Raw genomic sequence first — 25,762 nt, 5'->3', positions numbered from 1 at the left:
GCCGTGCCTGAGATACCGGCATGGCGTAAGTATGTGCACATTCCGAGGTGGACCGACACGTAATAACCAGCATGGACATGCCAGTAACAACGTGAAAACGATTCTGGAAACAACGCCATCGCGGACCAGGTGTTAAGTGGATTCTGGTGTGTAAAACCATGCCACAGGTGCTCAAAATCAACACTGGTGGACCCATTGGTCTGTGCCACAGCACAAAATGACCACTCCCACACCCCAGGCCCCTTCCAACACCACAATGCTAGCAGTAGCTGTAGCAGAGAGGCTGAGGATGCAGCGGAGGCGCATGAGGAGAAGGAGGGCTATCATGGCCCAGCAAATCCCCAATGAGCTGGAGGTTGTAGCCCGCAGGCAGCCACCAATCCCTCACCTAAGGGTCACGCCATTCAACCTCACCTCTGGTCAGAACCACACCCTGTACCAGCTAGAAATTGACACAATCACCTCTATAGTGGACCTGATACATGATGACTTGGTTAGCTTCATTAATATCCGCACAGCCAACCCCCCCTTGCTGAAGGTAGTGTCTGTGCTACACTTTCTTGCTACAGGCACATACCAGCACACAGTTGGCCAGCTGCATGGGATCTCCCAACCCTGTTTCTCCCATGTGCTCTTCCAGGTGCTTAATGCATTCCTGGGTCACGTACAGGACCACATCAGTTTACCCCGGACAGCTGACAAGGTGAATGCCACACAAATAGCATTCCATGCCCTTGCAGGCATGCCTAATATCTTTGGTGCGATGGACTGCACACATGTGGAGCTGGTGGACAGGCATGCTGTCGAGGTAGTATACCGCAACAGGAAGCTGTTCCATTCACTCAACGTACAGATGGTGTGTGATGCCACCACCTCATCACCCATTGCTGTGCAAGATTTCCTGGCTCAACACATGACTCCATGGTGCTGCGCACCTCCACGCTGCCTCAGTACATGGCAGGACACACTGGACATCGTACACGGCTGCTGAGTGAGTCCAACAACAAGGCCATGTGCAGTGTTGAATTGGGGGGCAGTAACCAGCATTGCATAACTGGCTGATGGTTGAGTCAAACTACAAGGCCATGTGCAGTGTTCAACTGGGGCGGGGGCAGTAACCAGCATAGCATACCTGGCTGCTGGGTAAGTCTAACTATAAGGCCATGTGCATGGTTGAATTATGGACCAGTTCGACACCCATGACCAGTGGATGTGCACACTGCATGCATTAATCCATCATTACTCCTACTGCAATCTCCTGAAACAATTACCAAACCTCTGTGAAAGTGCACAGAGGCTGCATAGGGCACTAAAAGGCAAAGGTAGATGAAAACTTATAGCAAGGTACATTCTTATGCACAATTGTCAAACCAGTAAATCGCAAACATCGAAGGGGACATGACCTTACTCAGCGCTGTGACTGCATGAAATGTGCAAGTGTGTAGGTGTAACTCAAAGTGCAACACAGCAGTAGCATGCCAGAGTGCAAGGCCTTGATAGCCGTGTCGCCATGTATGAGAAATATATAGTGCATACATTACTACATCTATTCCATACAGTGATAAACCTAAAAACTACATCTACTAGAATGCACCACACCATTGTGACAACAAGCAAAAATACAGTCAAGCAAACCCACAACTCATGATGCACAGCCACAGAATGCAGAGGCTAACAACCCCAAAACATTTTTGGCTGCACACACATTTCAGAGGTAAAGTTTGCCTGTTAGTACTGGTTACATGTTTTTATAACAAATACTTTAAAATTCAGTGCTTTTCGACCGAAACTTGTAAAATGAAGAAACACTAAGCGATTTTTCGCCCCTAATATATGATGGTTAGGGGGGTTCCACCCCCTGACCACCGTTTCTCACCCCTAAATACCCTCCCCACACTTACCAAAAATGTTAACCCTTTACCACACACATATATATTATCAATATGTGTTTTTGTCATATGAGTTACGACATAAAAGCATGCCCATATAAAGTATTCGTAATAAAGACTGCATACCGTTAGAACCACAAAATCACACTTGCATATCATTCATATGCTAAGAGTACTGTGGTACATGTACATACAGTTGAATTTCATTTGTAACCCATTACTGACATTTACATCCATTTCATGTGTGTCAGTTGTACGAAAAGAGTTAGAGGTCATGTTGTCTGTGATTGGTCCATGTGAATGGAACTGCTCAACACGCACCCCAAATGCATTCTGACAAAGTGCCCTTCTGATGCAGGAAAATGAACATATGCTAGCTAAACTCAATGTTGCTTGTGCATGTTATTCTTCTCAAATATACACTATTCAGCCAGTGCCAACATGATATGACCAGTAAATTGACATGTACACTTTCTGTTGCTCCCGTGCAGGTGATGCTGGGTATCCCCTGATGCCATGGTTAATGACCCCCATCAGGCAATCCCAGAACATCCATGAGCAGGCCTACAACCGTGCACATGTATGTATTCGCTGCACCATTGAGCAGATTTTTGGCTTGTTGAAGGCCAGGTTCCACTGCCTCAACAGATCAGGGGGAGTGCTAATGTACAGCCCTGAAAATGTTGGCAAAATTGTGCTTGCATGTGCCATGTTGCACAACATGTGCATCAGACGGGACATCCCTCTGCCCCCCAACATGGACATGCTGCCACCAGAGGTTGAGGACTACACTGATGAGGTGGAGGCTATTGCACAGCGCCACGATGGCAGGGATGGACGTGTCACAAGTGGAGACCTTATACACCACTACTTTTGAGTACCTGTTACACACACAAGGCACAGGACATTGAGCACACTGGACACTGGGCACTGTACATGAATAAATGCACTCACACTGAAATATCAATGTTCAGTCATGATTTCTTTTTTAACACCAAGTATATTGTGAAAGAAATATTATTTACATTAGTGAAAAGCCTTAACTCCCTCTACAATCCCACCGAACTATCCCTCCCAACAACCCCTTCCCAAGTATCCCCACACCCCCTCCCCAACTATCCCTCCCTACATCCCCGCCCCAACTATCCCCACACCCCCTCCGCAAATATCCCATCCCAACACCCACCAATCAGTGTCCTATTTTCGTCCCCTTTTAGGCTCAGGGGTGCGCCCTTCTGCTGGGCGACTCTGCTGCTGAGATCAACACCTTGGGCTGCTTGGAAGGGAACTCCCTGTAGTCAAACTAGTGGAGGGAGCCAGTGACATGGGCATGTGCCTCTGGTCCACGTGGGCCTGCACCAACAGGGAGATTGCCTCTACCAGGGAGGACATGACACTGTTCCCCTCCCTCACACACTGTGCCAAATGCATAATGGCACCTTTGGCTTTGGCCTGTGACTGGGCGGACCTCCTGGAGCTGGCCTGAAGTCCCTCACGCATGGGCTGGGCCTCATGCAGGTGTTGCTGGTCCATTGAGGCCATGGATTCCTGGTGTGCCTCTATTCTGGACAGGCGCCCCTCAATATCCCTGACATCATGTAGGGGTGGAGTTGTGGGGGTCGAGGGATCATTAGGCCCACAGGACTGAAGCCCTCAGCCTCCGAATAGCTGTGGTCACTTTCACCACTTCAAACACCACCATCGTCACCAATGTTGTCAGCAGGACCCCCTTGAAGAAGGGGTGCAGGTGCCTCCTGGTCCGATGGTGGCTGGGGGGCAGGTGCCACCTGGTTGGGTGTTGGCTAGGGGGCAGGTGCCACCTGGTTTGTGGGTGGCTGGGTGGCAGGTGCCACCTGGTTTGTGGGTGGCTGGGGAGCAGGTGCCTCCTGGTTTGTTGGTGGCTGGGCGGGAGGTGCCCCTGGATTGTGAGTGGCTGGGGTGCAGGAGTTGTTGCCTGTTCTCGTCTGCCAAAGGATGCAGTAAAGTCGTGGGTGGTCCAGCGGCGGCCTGGCCTGGTGGCCCTGGATGCGCTAGGCTCTTCAGCTTCATTGTCAGATGATGTGCCTGTGGGGGCCAGAAAGGCAGGGCATCAGTGATGGGTGTAGATTCATCAGACAGACATAGTGCTAGTACTTTACAATGTAAGTGCTGTGTCATGGACATGGTGTTGGCAATGCCATGATGCACACATACTTGTGTCGGGGATGCCGTGTGGGAGTATGTGTGGTGTGCAAACATGGTGTGTGCTGTGGCTGTTGCGTGGGGTACTGGTGTTTCCCGGTTTGGGTGTTATGGGTGTGCCACACAAGCTGTATGACCTGGTTTTGTGGCTGTTTGTGACATGGATGTGTTACACATGTGACTGCTGCCTATCGCAGTTGCTGTGTTGGTGATGATTTAGCGGATTGGGCCGTGGTGGATGGGACAAAAGGGCCACATGTATCATTGATGTGTGCATCTGGTCATTTGCTGGTGGTTGAGGTTCTTGACAGGGATGTGACTTTGGGCATGTGCCAACACAGCGGTGACAACAGAAGTTGTGCTCTGTCAGGGGGATGTGTGTCTGAGTGCCTGCAGGTGCATCTTGTTAGGGCAATAAAGGGGCCCTGTGCGATGTGTGAGTGTTGTATAAATGTGGTTTGCAAGCAAGTTCTATGTGGATGTGTGCAACCAGGCTGAAGGGGGTGGAAGGCCAGAAGGAATGTACTGGTGTTGGGTACGACCTACTTGACATGTTTGCCTACTCACTTCTATACAGGGTACAAGGTGTGTGATCTGACATTGGGCTTAGGGGTACTGACCAGCCTCAGCAGATGTTACACCTCCAGCTTCCGTTCCTCCTACTTCCTCAATGGCCTTGAGGTGCATGACGCTGCTACATGCTTCCTCCCAAGGCTGCAGGTGGATAGGGGATGCAGGTCCGCTTCCTGTGGCCGTGCCCTGGGTGTGCTGTGCTGACAGAAGTTTCCGCATTCTGAGACATAGATCGTCCCACCTTTTGTGGCAGTCTGGGACTGTTCTGGGGTTGTCCCGACCACTGTGACCTTCTGGGCCACCTCCACCCAGATGGCCTTTTTGTGCATTTGTGGTTGCTGTCGTAGGTCACTGGTGAACACTTCATCAGCATGTTCCACTAGCTTGTCTGCCAGCATGTTTAGTTCAGCCTTGCTGAACCGCGGCTTGCGCCTCTGTGCTGTTGGTAGCCTTGATGACATGCCTGTGGTTGTTGTCAGTGCTTTGGATGTGGCGCTGACTCCTGTGCACTGAGGATTGCAATGGAGGATTGTGTTTTGTTAATGGCCGCCGGCCCATTTCCTGGTCTGGCGAACACATTATTTCCAGTCACGGTAATACCAGTACCAGTAACAACAGTGCCAGTAGGTCCGGGAGCGCGGAGCCGCATTCAGGGTCAGCGGCACCGAGGGTGCCAGTGTGTTTATTTTGGGGGGAGTTTGGTGGTGTTACCGGCATACTGGTGCAAACGTTTCCCGATGCCGGAATGCACGTGCACATTGACTCAGAATCAATCGCAGATTCCGGCAGCAGTGCCACACGGACACGGTAACACTGGCATGCCAGTAATTTAGTTTTTTTTCTCCCAAACTTGTAGTGAGGCCCATAATGTTTTATCTGAAGGATTAAGAGAGTGAGCTTTTTGCACTCCAAAACCCACGAGTGTCTGTCTTTTACATTACACTGAATATACACAAATATGTGTCAGATGCCCAAGGAGGACCCATAGTATCAGATGTTGCAGATATGCAGATTTCATTTTGGAGAAATGCGTACCCTTAATGAAATCATATGTAGATGATTAGAGCAGTAGAATGAATAGCAATAAAGGACACAGGCACTATACTCATAATTATGGATTTAGCATTCCTGTATATGTAGGTACCACGAGATGAATCATTGAGAATATTTTCAGAAATGCTACATGAGAATCCCCACCATTGAGACATCCAAATAGTTTATATTTTGGTACACAGAAATAGCCCTAAAAGATAAATCTATTCAGTTTGACGACAAGTGATATTACTAGATAAGGGTTACATCCATAGGTGCATCTGTGGCCCCCAACACAGCTAACCTATTTATAGAGTATTTTGACAAAACATACATAGACAACAACAATCCAAACAAATAGAAACAAGATCGTCTCTATAGACAGTGGTTAAGGCTCTTTTGGATTTTCTCAGAGACATGGGCGTAATTTTAGGGTAGGACGGGGGTGTTTGTCCCCCCCAACTTTCATGGCACACGATTTTGTCCCCATTCATTTGAATGGGGCATTTTTTATTAAGATGACATGTCCCCCCCAACATTTTCAGCAACGTTACTCCACTGCTCAGAGAGGGCAGACTATGAGGAAGAATCAAGCATCCTCACAACCATACTGCAACAAAGAGATTAAACTAAAAAATACAATGAGCCAAGGGTGAGTAACAATCATAGAGAGACAGGGTTAGATAGAGGAAGATGCAGTGATAGTAAAAACACTTTAGGAACTCATTTTCTATAAGCATGTAACGTAAATGGAAGGCGTAAAAACCTTGTGATAGGCTTTTACACCTCCCATTCACATCACAGCTCATTTTCATTGATTTATATGGCAGGAAGTAGGGGTCAAACGCAACTCGTGTTTCCCTGTTCCCTTCATCTCCGCCACACAAATACTCCAGCATTTGCACTGGCATGCAAGTGTTGGATATCCCAGCACCAGCAAAAAGCAGACAGACTCCATAGGGATCCATTGTAAACCCTGCCTCCCATGTATGAATGGCAGTCATTTCCTCGATTTGCAAGGCAGAGTGCAAAAGGGAGGGCAAAAGGCAGCATAGACCCTTGTATGCCGCCTTTTCCCCTCCCTTTTTGTACTCTGCCCTGCAAATGATGACAACCTGGTGGCAAAGACCAATTTACATTCAAGTATATACATAACACGTCCCCATCACCAAATTATGGAACTCATGAAAATTAGCTTCTCTGGTGTTTCCCAGTACATACTCCACCCTATTTATGATATTTATGCAAATTGCAAATACGCACTGGGGACCCTCAGTAGTCACAAAAGCCCTTTAGAAACAACATTATTTGCTTTAGAAGCAGTACTTCTATAGGTATGAAAAACTAAGTGAGAGAAATCAAGAGATTAACCAATGCAGACAGGTTCAATCGAAAATCCATTAGATGAGACCACACAACCAGTCCAATCCTGAGCAAAAACAACAATCCCCTAATATGAGCAACTGTCACCATGGTTAACATAAAGAAGGAAGACCATCAATCACGATGAATGAGACTGGGAAAGTGCAGTGACAGTGGAAACCAGAGAGAGTAAGTAATCAAAGAAGGCCAGGAACAATGTTGCTTCCTGCAGGTGCAAGCAGAACATCACGTGGTACGAGGTGGTAACACAGTTAGAATGATTGTTGGCTATCTGGGCCCTAACACATTGGTTTGCAACTTACAAGAGAACAAGGAGGAAACCTGGACAAGTAAATGCGTACAACCAAGTTAATGATAAGACCTGTACAATTGAATGCTGATAACCAAGGTCATGGTGAGACCTGCAAAAGTGAATGCTACTAATCACTACCCAAGGTCACATTGTCAAGTGAATACTAAGAGACTCAGGTCATGATGAGAACTCAGAACCAGGTTGTTGTGAGGCCTGAGTACCAAGATCATGAATAGATTTAAGCTTGAAGAAAGGTCTACCCAGAGTTCTGAGGGAAAATACTTATATTGAATACAAGGGTCTATGAGAGACCCATCTCGCTCAGAGAAATACCAGTGGTTGATGGAAAATCCAATGGCACTGTGAGAGATGTTGCCAGCCAAGTCAGAAGAACAGTAGGCAAAGATGAATCCTTAATAGAGTTCTAGGAAGCTAGGGACCTGGGAGTGGTTAGACATATATGAAGGAAAGCAGGAAGACCAAGTCGAGTCCATACTATGAGTAAATCTTGAAATGCCTTATAAGATTAGGGAAGGATTTTATAGATTAGGATCTGTGAACATTTCCCTTGGCCACACACTGGAACATCCCTGTTTCAATTTAGGGACAGCAGGGTGGCCGATGAATATGGGTTTTGAAACTGCCTGCTGGACATATATTTTGGAAAATGTTTTTTTTTTATTCAGGGAGTCACAGGAGCAATAAGGACCTTTCAAAATTAGGTTTAAACCTACCGTTTGGTGCAACCCCACTAGAAGTGGTAGACACCTGAGAAAAACCACACTACATGTTAGCCAAATCTTGACACTGTTTGAATAAAGACATCCTTATTGTGCATATTGATTTCCTAAGTTCCTTTAAGCATTTGGACCAACACCTTCCTGAAAATATACTGTAATAATACCTCTAGTTTAAACAACCTTACTTCTGTGTGTTGCTGCTAAACCTCCCTGCACGCAGTATTTCAATAACTATACATTCCTTTTATTCCTTACTGCATCATCAATATGTTGTTGAACATTTATATAGCTGTTTCAGCATTGAATTCAATTTTATTTGCTTCATGAATGGTTACATCTGGTTGTTTATTTAAAAAGTGACTTAAAACACATTCAGGAAATGCAGAACTCTTTATTGGTTGGATAACTCATGGCAATGTTCTTTTCTGTAAGACACACATTGTGAGGTGCCAGATCTATTGGTTGGCACCATTGGAAACTGTTTATGAAGTATATATTAAACAATGCTATTAAAATATTTTATGGTATTATGTCAGCTCTTTTGCACCTCTAAATTTACCAATTAAACTTATCCCTGTAGTGGCCAGTAATCAGTAACAGACTACATCCCCTAAGCACCCAATTAACCCTTGCAAACCAGGATTACTTGTCTATGTTTCCCAATGGCTTCCAGGCACCTGCTAAATGAGTGGCCTTCTCCAATTTCTATTCTTATTTCTGCCCTTTGCACCCTGCATCCCAAAAATGCACATGATGATTCAACTTTTTTGTGTACATAGCATTAAACATTTTATGCAATTTTGATCTAAAATATTATAAGCAAATGGCTCAGGTGCTAGAGCCAATGAGAATCAGAATGCGGACTGCATTTACAGATACGAACTTGCATTCTCCACAGTTTGACAGTTGGTTCTACTTGGCCTCGCATAAATGTATTTAATTTTTTTAATTTTTCATCCTATGGGTCCTTGTGGATTACAAAGTAGGATGCATGAAATGCAATAATACTGTTTTTCTAAAGGGTTATTAAGATGCGGGCCAGTGGACAACCTCATCTTCTAAAGTGGAAATTACACCTCAATACATATTGACTTATTACTATATCCCCCCACCTTCCACTGTATATGCCCCATTCTCTGTGCTGTGAGGAATCTGAGGGCGTCCTCACTTGTTCTCCAAATATATCCTCCCCTAAGGTGGCTAGGGAAAGGCTGTAGCTATCAGATTCTGACCCTGCGGTGGATATGCGAGGGAGGATCATCTGGGTGGAGGAGACTTAGAGGGAGGAGATGAAGTATCCTTAGATGAGACATGGTATCTGCCTTTTCCCTCTCACAATGTTCCCTCAATACCCCAGACCTTTGTTGTCTAATGTAGGTCAGATCCGTATTTTCCCATTGACATTCACTCATACACACCTCTTTAGGACTGGGATGAGGAAGGAGTAACAAAAAGAGACAAATTACTCTAGAACCAACGATGTGTGGTCTAATAGTCAGAAAACCAATCAGCTCAGCAGGATGTTTAAATATCCGCGATACAAGAAGGAAGATGGGGTCAGCTGTAGATGCAAAAGGACCAAATCTCCATGGGAAGCTGCGAAGATGGAATAGCGAGTGATGGTCTGGTGGAGCAAAGAGGCTCACTGACGAGAACTGCAGCAAGAAAGCAGCCGGTTGCGGGGACGCCGAAAGCAAAGAAGGGGCTCTGGGGCATTTGCATGTGCAGGCAAGCCAGACAAGGCTTATCAGAGCTCTTACCCAAGACGTTGGGAGAAGTGGCGACTGCAGTATCCAGAGGGAGCCAAAAGAAGTGAAAGCAAAGCAGACTTCACCCTACCCGGTGCTACAGTTCACTGCAAGAGAAACAAAAGGCACCAGAAGAGACTAGAGGGTCCCATGAAGTGGGAAAGGGATGCCGGGGTATATTGGAGGCAGTCTGTGTAAAGAAATAGCAGAAAGGGAAAAGCCTTAACCTGGCAGGGAAAGAAACCAGGTTAACTTCGAAGAGCCATAGCCTGATAAGCTGAAGCAAACTAAAGATGCAAATGACATTTCAAGTAGCAGGTGATGGAGAAACTAGCTAGGTGTTTCGGTTGTGTGACCTTTAATGGGTGGACCGTGTTGGTCCAACATCTGCACCCCTAGATCAAGGACACCAACCAACGAAAAGCCAATTGAAATAAATGCAACAGAGTTTGGGGGTGGATCTGAAGGAAACCCAGTATGAACTGGGACTGAGGATTTGAACTTTGTAAAATTGTTGAAAGACTTGAAGCCTTGGGGAAGGGAAACCCCTTTAAGCTCTTTAAAATATCCTGAAGCCATGGGCAAGGGAAACCCCTTGGTGTCTTGTGAACTATTTTGAAACCTTGGAGAAGGGAAACCCCTTATGGGGGCTTTGTGGACTATCCTGAATCATGGGGAAGGGAGATCCTTTCCAACCCAGAGCTGGAAGAAGCTTGGAACTGTTATTTGAACACTTATGATTTTGAAGCTGACATCCCTACACATTGTATACAAATAGATTGTGAGGGCAAGTATAGGTTTTTCCACAGAGAAAGACATTTACTATTGGACATCCTGACTTAGACTATCCTTTGTTTCATTTAGGTAGGGAACCCCCACGTTAGTATAGGTCAAATTAGGCCTTTTATCAACCCTCCATTTGGTTTAATAAAAGTACAAAGAGTTCAGATGTCTGTGTCTACTTTATGATGCCTTCACAAATGGTGTCAGAGTGGGATACGGCTCAATACAATACAAGTCGAGATCAATATTTGCAGCAGTAGGGAAGAAATGTTTCCCCCAGGTGAAAGAAGACTAATACCCACTGATCTAGTATTGATTCCACCCCCACACACAAACATCAGATTGGCTCCCAAGTCAGGGTTAGCGTGGAAATCTGGAATTGATGTATTAAGAGGAGTAATAAACCCAGACTTCAGAGGAGATATAAAGGTATTACTACACAACCATGGGAAAGATCCCTTGCAGATCCATCAGGGGACACAATTGTAGAGGGGGGTGCTTGAAAGAGCAATGTTCCCTGGGGTACAGGAAGAGGCTGGGAATCGGGCCACCTGAGATTTCGGGGAAGCTGATGAAACATCTGATACCCCTCTTAGACCTGAGCCCAGAAGCGTCATGGAAGAAGAACCAGAAACTCTTCCCGACCCTGCCATTGCCAAAAGGAATGACCAACTGTTAGCAGAAGCCATCCTAGAACTGATACCAGAACCAGAAGGCCTATTTAGAACATAATTAGTCATACCAAAGAGTCATAAGCAAGTGGTCCTGCAAATAGCCCATTCCCATCAGATAGGCGGCCACTTTGGCCTGGATTTCATGCAGATATTAGGACCTTTGTGCATTCTTGAGCGATCTGCTAAAGAACAGTGCCCATGTGCCACCACCAGTACCCTTACAACGTCTCCCGATTATCAAAGTACTGTTCTCTAGAATTGGCATGGACATTCTAGGACCTCTGGAAACATCTTGGTTAGGGAACAAATACATTCTGGTGATAGTAGACTATGCCACACAGTATCCAGAAGCCTTCCCCCTTAGAGCCAATACCACCCAGCAAATCCTGAAACACCTACTCCCCTTCTTTTTGAGAGTAGGGTTTGTTTCCCAAAGAAATGTTAACAGATCAGGGCTCTACCTTTAAAAGCAAACTCAAGGGGGGAAGTGAAACAACTATTACATATTACCACCTTAAGAATGTAATTCTATCACCCACAGACAGATGGCCTTGTAGAAAGGTTTAACAAAACCCTGAAAACAATATTAAGTTGGTACTCCCCCACCCCCAGGCTTCTACAGGATTCTCCCCGTTTGAATTACTCTACAGATGAGAGCCCCAAGATATCTGGGATATATTGAGAGAGACATGGGAAGAAAGAGAGGCAGCCCCAATTCCACCCTCCCAAACCGCCCACCGTCTTAAAGAGCACATGACTAGTAAGATCTTGAAATGATTAGAAACACCATGACCAAGTGGCACTGGGTAGGTGAGAACCACCACAATAGGTTCAAAGATGGCGGGGGCAGGGACAGCATGAAAGGTGTCTTGAATGGCAAAAGGCTTAGGTAATTGATCAGGGAGAGAAAATGTACATGGCCAAGTAACAAGTAGCAGTACATGGCTGGGCAGTGCATGAGGAGCTGACTTAGCCTAAAAAAAAAATTCTGGTCTTCTAATGTGGTACAGTCTATCAGGTCAGCAGGCTTCAGCAAATCTTCTATGTTGAAACAGTAGCTATTGGCATTGCTATTGGCATTGCCATATCAAATCAATCCTGATCCTCCTGAACCTCAACCTTCCCACTTGACCAGAACATCACTGTCCTTTCCTGAAGAAAGGCAAGTCAATTTCATACAAGTTCTTTCCCCACCATTTAGTCACAGACTTACTTCTGTATCCCCTGACTTACTACAATCAAAACAATGCTGCTCACATTCAGCAAACAACACATCGTTGCACAGGTCATTTGTTCTACTATGTGCAGTTCAAGATGTTCTTCCATCCCCACATTACAATACTTAACAAACATTGGTGAGGTGCACTGATGATGACGGTATCCTTAAGAATGTTTACCTTTATCATAACACTTGTTAATGTATTAGCTGTGAATCTTACCAATTGGATTTGTCCATGTTCTCCGGTACATTCTAAAACAATTAAGAAAACATGAGTTTAGTGAATTTTTCACAAAGAAACAAACAACTTGGGCTCAGGCCAAGAATGACTGTTTGAACCAACCCCAGAACAGGTTTTTGAGAAATATTTATTTCAATCACTATGGGCTGTGTGGCACTGAAGCATGCACAAAACATTCTGATTACCATCTGAAATCCACAATTTTTGCAGTACTTTTATCCCTAACCATTTAGAGTGTCGTACAAAGTTAATGACATCACATAAAGATAGAAAAAAACAAAATCTGTGAACATCAAGTATTATTACATTAACAAACATGTCCAATTGCATCTTATCTCTTCTTAGATAGGACATCACATTGTTCTTCGTATAACAGCTTCTCTCTAGACTCACGTTGACTCTGAAAACAGCTTATTATGTCAGTCCAAAAAAGGTTCCCTTTTTGATCCATCCAGCCATTGTATAAAATAACTTTGAATGAAGGCTAAAATTGTGGTTATTTTAGCAGTTTTTGCATGTTGGCATTTCGAACCGTCACCAGAAATAACAGAAAGTGTCCTTGTGTTAGTCACATGTTGATAGCAAATTAAAGTGGTCACAACTCAACATTCTCAGGGATTCAGAGAGTGAGTTATCTTTTTTTTTAAAATCATTTTCTTTATTATTTTAGAATGAACAATCAAAGAACAAGATAACAACATATTCTTAGCAGCATGGATTTACATCCAGGTCGTAAAACACATGAATCCACTAACAATTATACAATACTATCCATAAATCCATAAGGTGAAAACTTAATAGCAATTATAAATCTCTACTTTACAACCAAATATTAGACCTTTGACTTAAAAACAAAAATCACAACAGACAGGCACAACAAACACCACCATATAATAAATACAATGATCCCCTAACTACTAAATACAGAAAATAATACACGTGGTTAATAACTTTTAACTGTACAATTCATTGAAGTAGCCCTAAAATCATTAATAATAACCCTCTCTTCCTTGTTTTATTAACATAACTTTCTCATAGTTTGGTAAGGTTCGAACATCTAACAACCATTCATCTACATTTGGCTTTTTCCTCGACTTCCAAACTTTTAGTATTTGTTTTGCCGCCATTACCAAAACCTCATCAGTCCAGTTTTCTCTAACTCTGGCCTTATCCCCTCTTTCTCTGTGTGATAACAAAATTGAAGAGTAAAACGTACACGGAAGAGACTCTACCAGCACGATGTCTAATCTATTTAAAACTTCATTCCAAAAGGCAGATACCCTAGAGCATGACCATAACATATGCATTAGGGTGCCCCCACCACAACCACAACCCCAACTGTTATCAGCATCCAAAAGTCCTAACCTAGCTATTCTTGAAGATGTCTAATACAGTCTACAAAGAATCCGCTGTCTAACATACCTGAGCCCCAGGTTTATTTTTGTCTGCACCCCTATACGAAGTAGGTACTCCCATACTTTGCTTGGAATATCTGTGCCAAGATCCTCTATCCAAGCTTGATGAAGTTGTTCCCATGCCTCTACTTGTGAACTTTCCATCAGCATTAGTTTCATGTATGTTGACACTGCACATGGGAGAGAGCGAATAATCTCACACACCAATGGTCTTTCTCTCATGGTATCACCGAACATTCCCTTCCTTTCTATCAAAAGTGTTTTTAAAACTCCATAACGCCCACGTTCTCTATCCCCAATCCCAAAGGATTCTCTTAGCAGATCAAAGGGAATCATGTGATCATTCACCCATACGTCACATATTTTAGGTATGCCCTTTTTAATACAACTCTGCCAGCATAAAGTTTTATTTGCTATTTGCAGCCCTATATTATGCCACAAAGATGCATCGCAATGTATCCAGATGTTTTTGCCATTACTTATCGTAAAATGTTGCAACGCTTCCCTAGTTGTGTACATAGTAGGTTGTCTTACTGTAGAATTCATCATTTTGGACATTGAATACCTATCGCCCAGAGCATAAGGTGAGAACTGTGCGTTTTCAATGACATGCCAATTGGGGACATAATCATTAACTTCAGAAAGATAAAAACGTTGATTTTTTAAGAATAAACCCAGTACAGTAGTTTACTAGATTGGGATATCAAAATCCCCCTTCCTTCACAGAAAGTGTTAAACCTTATTTGAGGATTTTAGATCTGTTACCTTACCCCCAGAGAAACCCTTGAAAAGACTTATCGATACTAAGGATGACCTTCTTCGTGAACCTCAAGGAAATACACTGATAATATAGAGCACTTTTGGTAAAAGCACCATCTTTATGGAATTAATTCTCGCCCATGGCGCTAGTTTCAATTGACCCCACTTTATAATATCTCTCCTAATTTTCTCCAATACTTTTGTAACATTGTACTCTGCCATCTTTTTCAAGCCTCGGACCATGTAAACCCCCAAATATTTCATTGCACCCACCTCCCATTGACAATTCCAGGAATCTATAACATTACTGGGATATCCAACATCCAAAGGGAAAACCACTGTTTTACCCCAATTTATCTTGTGGGCGGATAACAGTCCCACTTCCTTAAACATACTCCTAAGTTTTTCACAACCGTCTGTTTGGTTTGTTAAGATAATAGTCATGTCATCTGCGTAACATAAAATGTTGACTTCGCTATTCCCAAATTTAAGTCCATGAAGACTCTGCTCCTGTTTTATGTATGCAATGAGTGGTTCCAATGCTAAGTTAAACAGGTATGGTGACAATGGGCATCCTTGCCTAGTACCTCTAGATAGAGGAAATGGAGAAGACATGACACGGTTTACCCAAACCTATGCACTAATTGATGAGTTCAATGTTTTAATAACTCTTATAAAAGTGTCTCCAAAGCCCATTTTTCCAAGCGTGTGGTACAGAAAAGCCCTGTTGACCTTATAGAAGGACTTTTCTGCATCCTTAAAAATGAATAATGTTTCCTGAATCTTTTCCTTTGGCAGTACAATTATGTCAATTAGTGTTCTAATATGGCCATACCCATATCTACCTCGCATAAAGCCAACTTGGGAACTACTGATCAGGGCACTGATGCATTTATCAAGTCGGTTAGTCATGATTCTTGTGAACAACTTGAGGTCAACATTTAGTAATGAAACCGGCCTGTAGTTTTCATATTTTTTACAGTCCTGGCCTGGTTTTGGGAGTACCACAATACAAGCTTCTCTCATAGTGGGACATACTTCCCCATTAGTCATGAACCCATTATATGGTGTGCACAAGAACAACACCAGTACCCGACTCAATGCCTGATAAAACTCAACCGGTAGGCCATCCAAACCTGGTGTTTTACCTTTATTGAGTTGTTCAATAGCTGACAGTACTTCTTCCTCCATAATGGGACCATCAACTGTCGCAGCTTGGTTGTCGGTTAACCTTGGCAGGTTAATTTTACTGAAAAACGTCTCCATATCATCAGATGTTGGGAGATGATTGTCTTTATATAAAGATTCATAAAATTCCCTGAAGCTCTCGCATATCTCCTCTTTTTTTAACTTTATATTCTCCCCCTTCCCCTTCTATTTTTTGGACAAAGGGATTATCTATCAGACCGCGTAACCTATTAGCTAACAACCTACCATTTTTGTCGCCTTTTCCTAGAACCTCTGCCTCATAAAGAACGTGCCTTTCTCATATTGGATATCCATTTCCTGCTTAAGATGTTCCCTCAACCTTCTCACATTTACTTTGTCTTTATTACTTTTTGTTACTTCATATTTCTTCAGTTAAAATCACCCCCTAGGATTATGTATTCCCAATTCATTTCTCCTTAAAGCATCAATAGCCTCTTAAAGAAGGAGCTTCCACTAACACACAGCCATAAATAGACCCTATCGGAATTAATCTCCCTTCATATTTAGCATCAATCAGAATTACCCTCCTCTCCTCATCCATCACTACTTTTTCCATGTTCAAATTCAGACCTTTGCATACCAGTACACCCACTCCCCTCATTTTGGTATTGTAATAATTCAAGAACATCCTTGTAAACAAATTATTCTTAAGGCAATGCTTTGATTCCTCTAGCAGGAGAGTCTCCTGAACAAGGGCAATATCAATTTTTTCCTCTTCAATCTGGTCAGCACCTCTCTTCTCTTCCTTGGGATGTTAAGACCTTTAACATTCCATGAACATACGTTCAATTCTCCGATTATTTTTACATTTCTGGAATATATCTAACCACTTAATGCAATCTCCTTCCATTGTACAGAATATAAGTGGGTTCGAAGATCATGAATTGCACATGTGTCCACAAGACAACAGATAACAAGGACAAAAAACACTTAACTATCAACACACAAACAAATATACATAACACTACACCTACCGTCTTCGCGAGGTGATGTTGAATTCCAATATTTACAAAAATGTCAACTTCTTGAACTGTAATCACTCCAAAGCCTGCACCTGGTTCATTGTTTTAGAACATAAATTATAATAACATTCAACCCCGCCCCACTCCCCCATAACATTTCAGACCATTGCAGCTTCAATTGACAACCGCTCGCAAGCCATTTACCTATTCCTTTATTCCTCTTTCCCTTCTTTAACTACATCCCTCACAACTCTCATGTCTCTACCTTTCTTTCCATGTTACCCTTTGGAGTCTATATAAACCCTGATAACCCATCAGTTTACCCCTCTAATATTGTAATCACCACATATTCTCATGACAGGGACGTACCCTCTTAATCTCGAAGCCCATTACCTGTATCTTTCTTGCCATATAACCTATCACCTATTAGCTTGATATGGAAGTGCATCTCCGCCATTTGTTCTCACCCACCTCTGGCCATATTCCTTGTTAGGTTCCCCTCCGAATGACCTCATCAAGTGCCACAATCATGTGTTAACATCAGTGCCAGGAGCATCCCTCACAATGCCAATGGACCTAAGTTATCCCCCTTTTTCCCTGTTTTCCCTACCTTTTCCTTAATTTTCTTTCTCTCCATTTTTATAAATAATGACATTTATCACCATTTTTCTTCTATAGTACACTCTTGAGCATTGAAATATTCCTGTGCTTCCCGATAGGATGAGTGGAATTCACCTAATTGGATGATGCATCCCTATCATTGCAGGAATTATCATATAATCTGCAATCATATATAAGCCATGAACCAACTTGATCGTCCTTGACTGTGGTAACAACCAACATGCATTCAACATTAGGCCATACGATCGTGCCCCATGACAGAGTCTGTTTAAACATGAATAATGTCAGCTTCTAAATCAAAAACCCAAAACAAAGCCAAAACCTTGATCTCTACCTGAAGAATCTCATCTATAGTGCAGTATATTACATGGAGTCAAGTTGCTAGAACCAGCCAAAAATTGTGCTGAAATCAAATGGTGCATAAACTCTTAATTTTACCTCCATAGCGCGTATACACATTAACAGACTTTCCTTGGTCATCAAAGTCGCATGGCAACAGCTGATTCACTTCCCCCTCCCCCATTACAGACACTTTCCTTCCCCCACTTAAATGAAAACATGTATCCCAACAAGTGTACAATAAAATAAGAACATCATATTCTGACCCATGATTTACAATATAAAGGGACAGCATGAGCATTCAATACATCCTAGCCATCTAAAACTATATTCTCTGCCCATGAATTAGCATACTTCACATTATCCTTTGTACAGTATTTCCGACAACCAGGGGTTTAAGATAATTGAAAACGGTCTACAATTATGGAACCCCATTACTTCCTGGTATATGTATATGCCCAATTGGAAGGCACTGTCAGAAGAGGCGTCGTTGGATGAACAAGGACAATGAACAAAATGTGCTGACAAGGAAGCATGCAAAATGACTGCATATAATTTCAACAGTGAAATGAGTTTGCACAATCTGTTTGAGTGGCTTACCACGCTGTTAACATCCGAGCCTTTAAATATCCAGATCCAAAGTCTGCCACGTTTGCCGATGTCTTAGGAGCCCCCATGCCCCCTGCTGCCCGATCCCATAGTGCGTCTCCTTTCCACCACACTAACGTTTCCGGCCGCATTACAGTCACTTTCGTTTCCTACAACGTGATAACGCATGTAGGGCCTTTCCTCTAATAGGTCGAGGCTTGATCATATGGAAAGTAAACGAAATTAACGGACGCAATTGCCGCCGGCAGAATTATGTATTTAAAGTTAAAAAAAATAAATAAAAAAAAACCATTACAACAGATGAACAATTGAACCAAAAAAAGGTCTTCTGAAGAAAAATAAACCAATAAAGTATGCTAATATCCAAGTCATAGTGCATTCCATCTATCTTTTCTTCTTTAATAGCAACAATGTCTGTGAGATTGAGGCAGTAGCATCCATGGGCTCCAAGTCATCTTCCTTTTCCAGGTCACTCAAAAAAGCCTCAGCACTTTTGCTCTCATTAAAAGGAAATAGTCTGCCATCCTTGACAACACAGAGGATGGCTGGATAAACCATGTAGTATTTGAGATTCTTTGCCTTTGCCATAGCTCTCAACTCACCCGCTTTTGGCGGGTGTCACCCGCCTTGAAAGCAGATGAATCACCCGCCAAGTCCTTCATACGCCCATTCACTTCTATGGGCCTCTCACCCGCCAAAAAGAAAATCGGGTGTTTTCACCCGCCTTGCTGACAAAAAAAGGTTGAGAGCTATGCCTTTGCTTTCTCTTTTGCAGCTTTAAATTCTCTTCTCTTGTCTAGGACATCACGGCTGAGATCCCCAAAACTCATTACTCCATGAACATTTCAAGATAATGCATGTAATTCTCGGGCTTTCTTAAGCACCAGCTCGCTCATAGTACACCTTAAGAATTTTACCAAAAAATGTCTGGGTCGCTGTTCGAAAGACAGCTTGGGACCCAAACTCCTATGTGCCCTCTCCAAATCCAGATTTGTTTTAGGATCCAGCTTGAGTAGAGAAATCAAGACTTTTTCTATGAATTCCATGGGCTTTTCCCCTCTCAATGTCTCCAGGAAGGCCAGCAACCCTAACATTGTTTCTCCTCGAAACATTTTCTTGCTCTGATATTTTCAAGAGCAGTTTCTCATTCCTTGTCTGAAGTTCTTTAGTCTGATTTTCCATCTTCTCTACCGTGCCATTCTCTTCATTCAAGTGAGTCTCCACTCTGCTGATGCAGGCAGTTAGTTCAACATATCATCCCTCTGCTCTAGACATCTTCTCTTTGATTTCAGAGACATCCAGGGTCACCTTGGTCAGCAGGTCCAGTATTTTAACCTCTCTTTAATCTAAGGTTTTATCTCCATCCCCCTTCTGCCTTTTTGCGGGTTGTTTTGAATCAATTATGTTTGAATCAGCCATAGTAGAGCAGGGATTTAGTTAAGGTGCACAAGCTTAGCCTCCAGGCAGCCATCCCTGGAGCTGACAGTTCTAGAATCCAGAGAGTGAGTTAACTTGAGTAGAGCTTCTTGTAATTTCTTCCATATCATAAAACAGCCTGAAGCAGATACATGGGCAAGATACATGGGCAAGACATGCATGAGACATGAATGAGCTAGTTTGCTAGTAGCTTCACCTGGGAAAGAAGGGTGCTCTCCAACTCCTTTTAGTTGTATCAGTGTTCCTGAATTTTAGTGAAGACAACAGGCAATAAAGTATTTGAACTTCTTTGCATTGCACATGAAATTGAGTTACCTATAAAGTATTTTAAATGTATTGAACCAAATTAATACATTTAAATTTCAAGTACCATTACCAATGTGTTTACCTATGGCAAGTATTCAGAAAAACTGTGAAATGTGATCCGATGAGTACATTGATTTAAACAGCCAATGATGTTTATGGTCATATGCTAATTTGTTTGTTTTTGTGACACCTTTTAATATGTATGTTACTTTCACCACTTCCTTTAGGTCACCTTAAAGTGTTTCCTTCTCAATCAACACTTGCGATCCCTGCTTTCCAGTTGGGAAAATAAGGTGTTGAGAGCTTAATTGCCAATAATTGAGAAAGGAAAAGGCACCACAGAGAAATTGTGGTTTGTCCTCAAAGAGTATGTAACACTTTACACATCCTAATCAGAAAGAACATTAAAACAAGACATTGTATCACTATGAAGCAAGGAATCATACACTTTTCCAACTGGAAAAAAATCACGACTTGATGTCAGTGAACTCCTCTAATGTGCAAAAGAATAAATACAGAAATAATATTCTCCTTATCATGACATATAGCGGTACAATGATGTTAGGGAGAATTTTACAGAATGGCTAATTCCCTTACCTGTTGAGTCCCTCAGCAGCTTTGCTATATTTTTGGGCTTTGAACTTTTTATGTCCAATGTTTTTTGCTTTTGTACTCATGGGCTATGGAGTCTCACCTAGTCCACAGGCATTATCTTTTTACTGTGTGCCACACAGCACCTTCAGTGCAGTGACACAGGGTTGTCTTTTCAGACTTCACACTGTTAAGCTCAATTTTCTGGGACTGACTACTGTCTCTCAGAACATGTAAAGTTGCCATTGACTTTTACTAGTCTTTTTAAATTTACAGACCCAGTACAAACTATCTTCCATAGAGTCCTGGAAGGGTCACTTTTTGTCTGTTTCTCATGGAACATTATTTTGTTCCCCTTTCTCTAAGATTTTGCTGGTGGCATTAGTATCTACCATTTTTATTTTTTTTTCCGTGACCTATGAAAATAGCCTCGGTGCTGTTAGAGGCTATGGTGGTAGCCTCAAACTTAAACCCGCTGGACCCCTTTAATTTTTATTCGGTTCCGGCTGGATTTATTCGCCATTTCTTTTTGTAAAGGTCTTTCTTGTGTTTTACTCTGCGTGCCAAACCAGGTTTGGTTCCTTTGTTCGCCGTCCTTTAGCGGGCTTCTGCACAGAAGCCCTCCTTAGGCGCCTGAGTGTCTGGGTGGACAGGATGTGTGGAGGGGTTTTAGGCCCCCTGCGCAGGTTCTCCTTGGAGACCCAAGTCACACTCCAGTTTGATTGGCTAGGTGACTGTGCTGCCAGGACAGCCACCCTGCTGTGTGATTGATGGAAAACTGCTTAAAAGCAGGTCTCTGGGACTTGGAAGGCAGAGTCGCCACTGTATTGAGAGAGCCAATGAGAAGCTGAAGGAAGACGACTGCTGCAACTACTGGACATCTCGGTGAAGCCCTGCTTCAGGTCCCAATCACCTGAACTTCGTTGACAGAGAAGATCAGCAAGGAGTCTTCTCCCCTTGAGCCTGGTGGGACCAACCAGCTCACAAATCCCCTGTGCCTTCCTCTTCAACCTGGTCGAATTTGCTGTGCAACAGGAAATCGGATAGCCAGCTTGAGAGAGTCCCTTCGTGCTTTTAAGTAGCACACCTTTTATTCGTCGCTTTGCTCTGCTGCTGGTTTCTTCCCTGGGTAGCGCAGGACCCTCCACTCTTCCTCCTTCTTGTTAGTCCGACAGTTGCTTCAGGAACCTTGAGCCTGCAGGAACTACCAGGAACTACCGCCTCAGCTACAGCATTTTTCTTCATCTAAGGTACTGGTCAAATCCTGTCGTTCATTCGGTCCGACCGCAGTGAAAGAGTTTTAAATCTTTTGCCTCTCCAAAGGCTTGTTCTTCTCTACTCTTTTGAATAACTTTTCCTCCAACCAACTTCGTTTTGAACTCTTGGCAAAGACTTAACCGCAAACTACTCTGAACTGTGTGATCCTCTGCAAAGACTCTGAACCATTAAAATTGGCCGAGACCTATTGATTTCGATCCTAGTTGTAGTAAGCCTTTTCTAGATTGCCCTGCCTATCACTTGTTGGTGTTGTTGATTTTTGATAACCTTGTCCTTTCCATCCCTTGTTAAATTGCTGGAGTGCCATTTTGCTCACACTTCATTTTGAGCTTAACTTGTGCAGAATTGATTGGGTGTTGTGTAGTATATTAAGATTGTGATTTTCTGCTGCTTTATATTAGTGGACTGTTTTAGATGGTGTAAATAAACGTATATTCTTTTACTCAGAAACCTCGAGTCAGTGTTTGTTTGAACCATAGTAATTGCTGTCCTTTGTGTAACTTCTGATACTGCTCACTTTACCATCTGGCTGCTCAGCCATTGCTACCACTTTACTGTGTAGTACAGGCTTGTACCAAAGGTGAATTTGTACTTGCACTTGTAGTCTTAATTGTGTGTGGTGTTCCCAAAGGGTACTGCATATGATTCTGCCTAACAAATGATGATTGTCATAATCTCGAACACAACTCCTGATGCTTTTGAGTTTTTCAATTGCGAGTCTAGCTCTTCCTCTTCCAGAGTGTATTGTCAGGCTTTAATCATTGTTATCCAGGCCTCAGCAAAGAACAGGATGGCATTGGTTTAAGCACCAATCACATGCTCTGATTTGTCTGGAGCCCACAACAGGCTCTGGTCACTCAGTATCCCATCACAAGTTCTGGTCCAACTAGCTGTCCGGGTATAAAACAAACATGTAGGAATATATCTTCCCAGAAATGCTTACTCCTCTCTCTTTCCTCCCTTCTCTGCTGGTTAATATCAGGAGCTGGAGTGAGGCTCTCCCCCTGCATGATCCACAATTGAAAGAGGCCCTCTGGACTATGACTTTCTTTTGCTCCCCTCCTTCATTGTCAATTTTCTTTCCTCCTACTGCCTCTGGATGGCTCTCTGCCGTAACTCTATTTTTCTCTCTCCCAGCAGGAGCTTCCTCCTTCTCTCTGTCCTCTCTTTTTTTCCTCCTTTGTCCTCTCCTCCTACAAAATAGTTGGTGTGAGATAGTTTCTCTTTTCTCCCTTTTAGTTCTCTCATACCCCCTTTCTTAACATGTTCCTCACTTTCACACTTTTCTTCCTACTGCATCAACCTATACTTTACATTCTTTACCTCCTACTCACTCCACATATTTCTGTTCTATAGCTCCAAACTCTCCCTTGACTCTTTACCTCCACTGATTATTTAAGTTCAGTATCTCTCCCTCCTCCAACCTCAAACATATTCTGATGATCCTCCTCCCCTCATCTGCCTCTCTGTATATCTCTCTCTCTCTCCCCCATTCCTACTGCAACCTGTCCCTGATCTTCTTTCTCTTCTCTTCTCTTCTCTTCTCTCACTATGCACATTACTCTCGCTTGTTCACCTCCAACCAACTTTCAAACTCCCTAAGTGTTAGACTGCCTGGTTCCCCCTTTTACATTCTGTGGATAACTTGGTCAAATAACTCTTGTGGTTGGTGGATTCCTCCTGCTGCTCCAGACGGTTTGATGGTGTGGATCCTGCCTCCAAATCCTGACTTTTCCCCTGGTGTTCCTAAGGATTAGTTCACAGACAGAGACTTTAAGAGGACTGATAAACATCTTTAAGAGAGGCAGCTCTATAATGGCTTCTGCCTGACTGGGCAATGGTGGCTGGCTACATGCCTACAGCTGATCATCTCATAACCATGTCAGCTATGTTAAGGGGCCCAGAATCCCTTTTATCAGTGCATAACACTGTCTCTGCTCTAATGGGATAGTGCACAAGGTCTATTGAGCAAACTCACAAACTGTCATTCTTGTCTTCGAGGGTCTGCTCACAGACTGTGATCACATGTTCCTCATCACTCTTCCATATAACTCCAGTATTGATTCTCCCAGGACTGGTGGTGGCATGGAGTGGGCCTGGGAATTACAAATGGGGTCGAGAGAGAGGCCCTGTGGAATTCCCAGTATACTGCCTCTGTGCTATCATCACATAGTGATTAGCTTTCGAAAGCCTCGAGAGTCTCCCAAGCTCCCTTCTTCGTTATGTCACATGTAACTTTGTCACACACATCACAAATGTTTTTCATTTATGTTTTGTTTACTTGTTTTGTTTCTTTCAAGAAAAAGATTAATAAATAACTGTTTTCACAGCTCATAAACAATTAGGCAATAATCCTTTGATTGGCTAAATGTATTGGGTGGTGAACGCTTGACTTCAACTTCATAAATCCTGAGTAGTGTGAGGTCCTTTAGCATGGGCAGCAGGCTGGAACCATGCCCCCTGAATGCTTCTAAAATAATATTATACCCATACAACACTATGCTCCTGCCAAAATCCAGATTTCATTTCACACCTTTTATAAATCAAATCAAAGACCAACCTAGAAAAAGGTGTTGTGACTTGAAAAATACAATTAAATCCATTACAAATGAAAAAAATACGCTACTACTTTCATAAAAAAACATTTACAAAGAAATCTGAAGGAAAACAGAACTTTAAAGTCAATTTTACTCTATATAAACCATCTGCTCTCCATTCCACACATGGAAAGAGCGTATGTGCCTTCATTATAGAATTAAAAGGAATAAACTACCAATCATTTGCACACTTCCTATTATGGATCATTAACGAAAACCATGATAGGTCATATCCAGACCTTGATTACATTTCCCACAACAAATTCAAATGACCCAACGTTTCGGTGATTCATCCGGTATGAAGCTCAGACACACTTTTAAAAACGTGTGTCTGAGGTTTGATGACATGGCTTAAAGGGGCTTATACTCAAAATCAGGCAGATTTCAGGAGGCAGGAGGTCTTTTCTGGAGGCATGTTTAGGATATTCAGGGAAGATTGTTTTAACAATAGGAGTGTTTTTAGAGTAGTGGTAAGAAGGATGCTAGGGGGTAGTGAGTGACTGGGACTCAGTCAGAGAGTGAGGTGTAGGCTTGGTTATGCTTATGCAGCCTTGCGTGACACATTCAGTGATTTTGAGCGGGTGATCTGCACAAGTGCAATCTCCAGAGAGTTTGGGAGGTCGGTGACACATCAGACAGTACCTATCTCATGAAGTGAGTGGACAAAGCATGTGGCATCGATTGATATTTGGGAGAAGGGGTGGAAGTCACCGCAAAGACCTGAGGGCAGTTTGAGTAAGAGACACTCATGTCTGTATTTACTAGAAGGAACAAGCAGATGCTTGAGGAAGTCGGTGACACAACAGTAAACATCTGTCTTTTGAAGAAAGTATATGAGACATATGCCACCAGGTGACACCTGGAAGGAGGAGTGGAAGGAGACA

The 25,762-nt window shown here is 43.0% G+C and overlaps 1 protein-coding gene across 6 annotated transcripts in view; it reads right to left on the bottom strand.

Annotated features, from left to right (window-relative positions):
* Nucleotides 1–18,816, bottom strand: part of LOC138503901 (mucin-5B-like) — a 456,236-nt gene extending 437,420 nt beyond the window's left edge. For 4 of the 6 annotated variants that reach the window (XM_069623984.1, XM_069623983.1, XM_069623988.1 and 1 more), the window contains exons 1-2: nucleotides 18,661–18,816; nucleotides 12,735–12,766 (exon numbers count right to left, since the gene is read on the bottom strand). The gene's annotated coding sequence lies outside the window, so the exon portion shown is untranslated. The remainder of the gene's footprint in view (nucleotides 1–12,734; nucleotides 12,767–18,660) is intronic. The other 2 variants (XM_069623985.1, XM_069623987.1) reach the window with 1 other exon arrangement.
* Between the last annotated feature and the right edge of the window lie 6,946 nt (nucleotides 18,817–25,762).

This window comes from Ambystoma mexicanum, chromosome 11 (genome assembly GCF_040938575.1).
Source record: "Ambystoma mexicanum isolate Mex_15411 chromosome 11, UKY_AmexF1_1, whole genome shotgun sequence".
NCBI classification, from domain to species: domain Eukaryota; kingdom Metazoa; phylum Chordata; class Amphibia; order Caudata; family Ambystomatidae; genus Ambystoma; species Ambystoma mexicanum.
The sequence above is the reverse complement of the archived record's forward strand: the minus strand, read 5'-3'. Positions and strand labels throughout refer to the sequence as shown.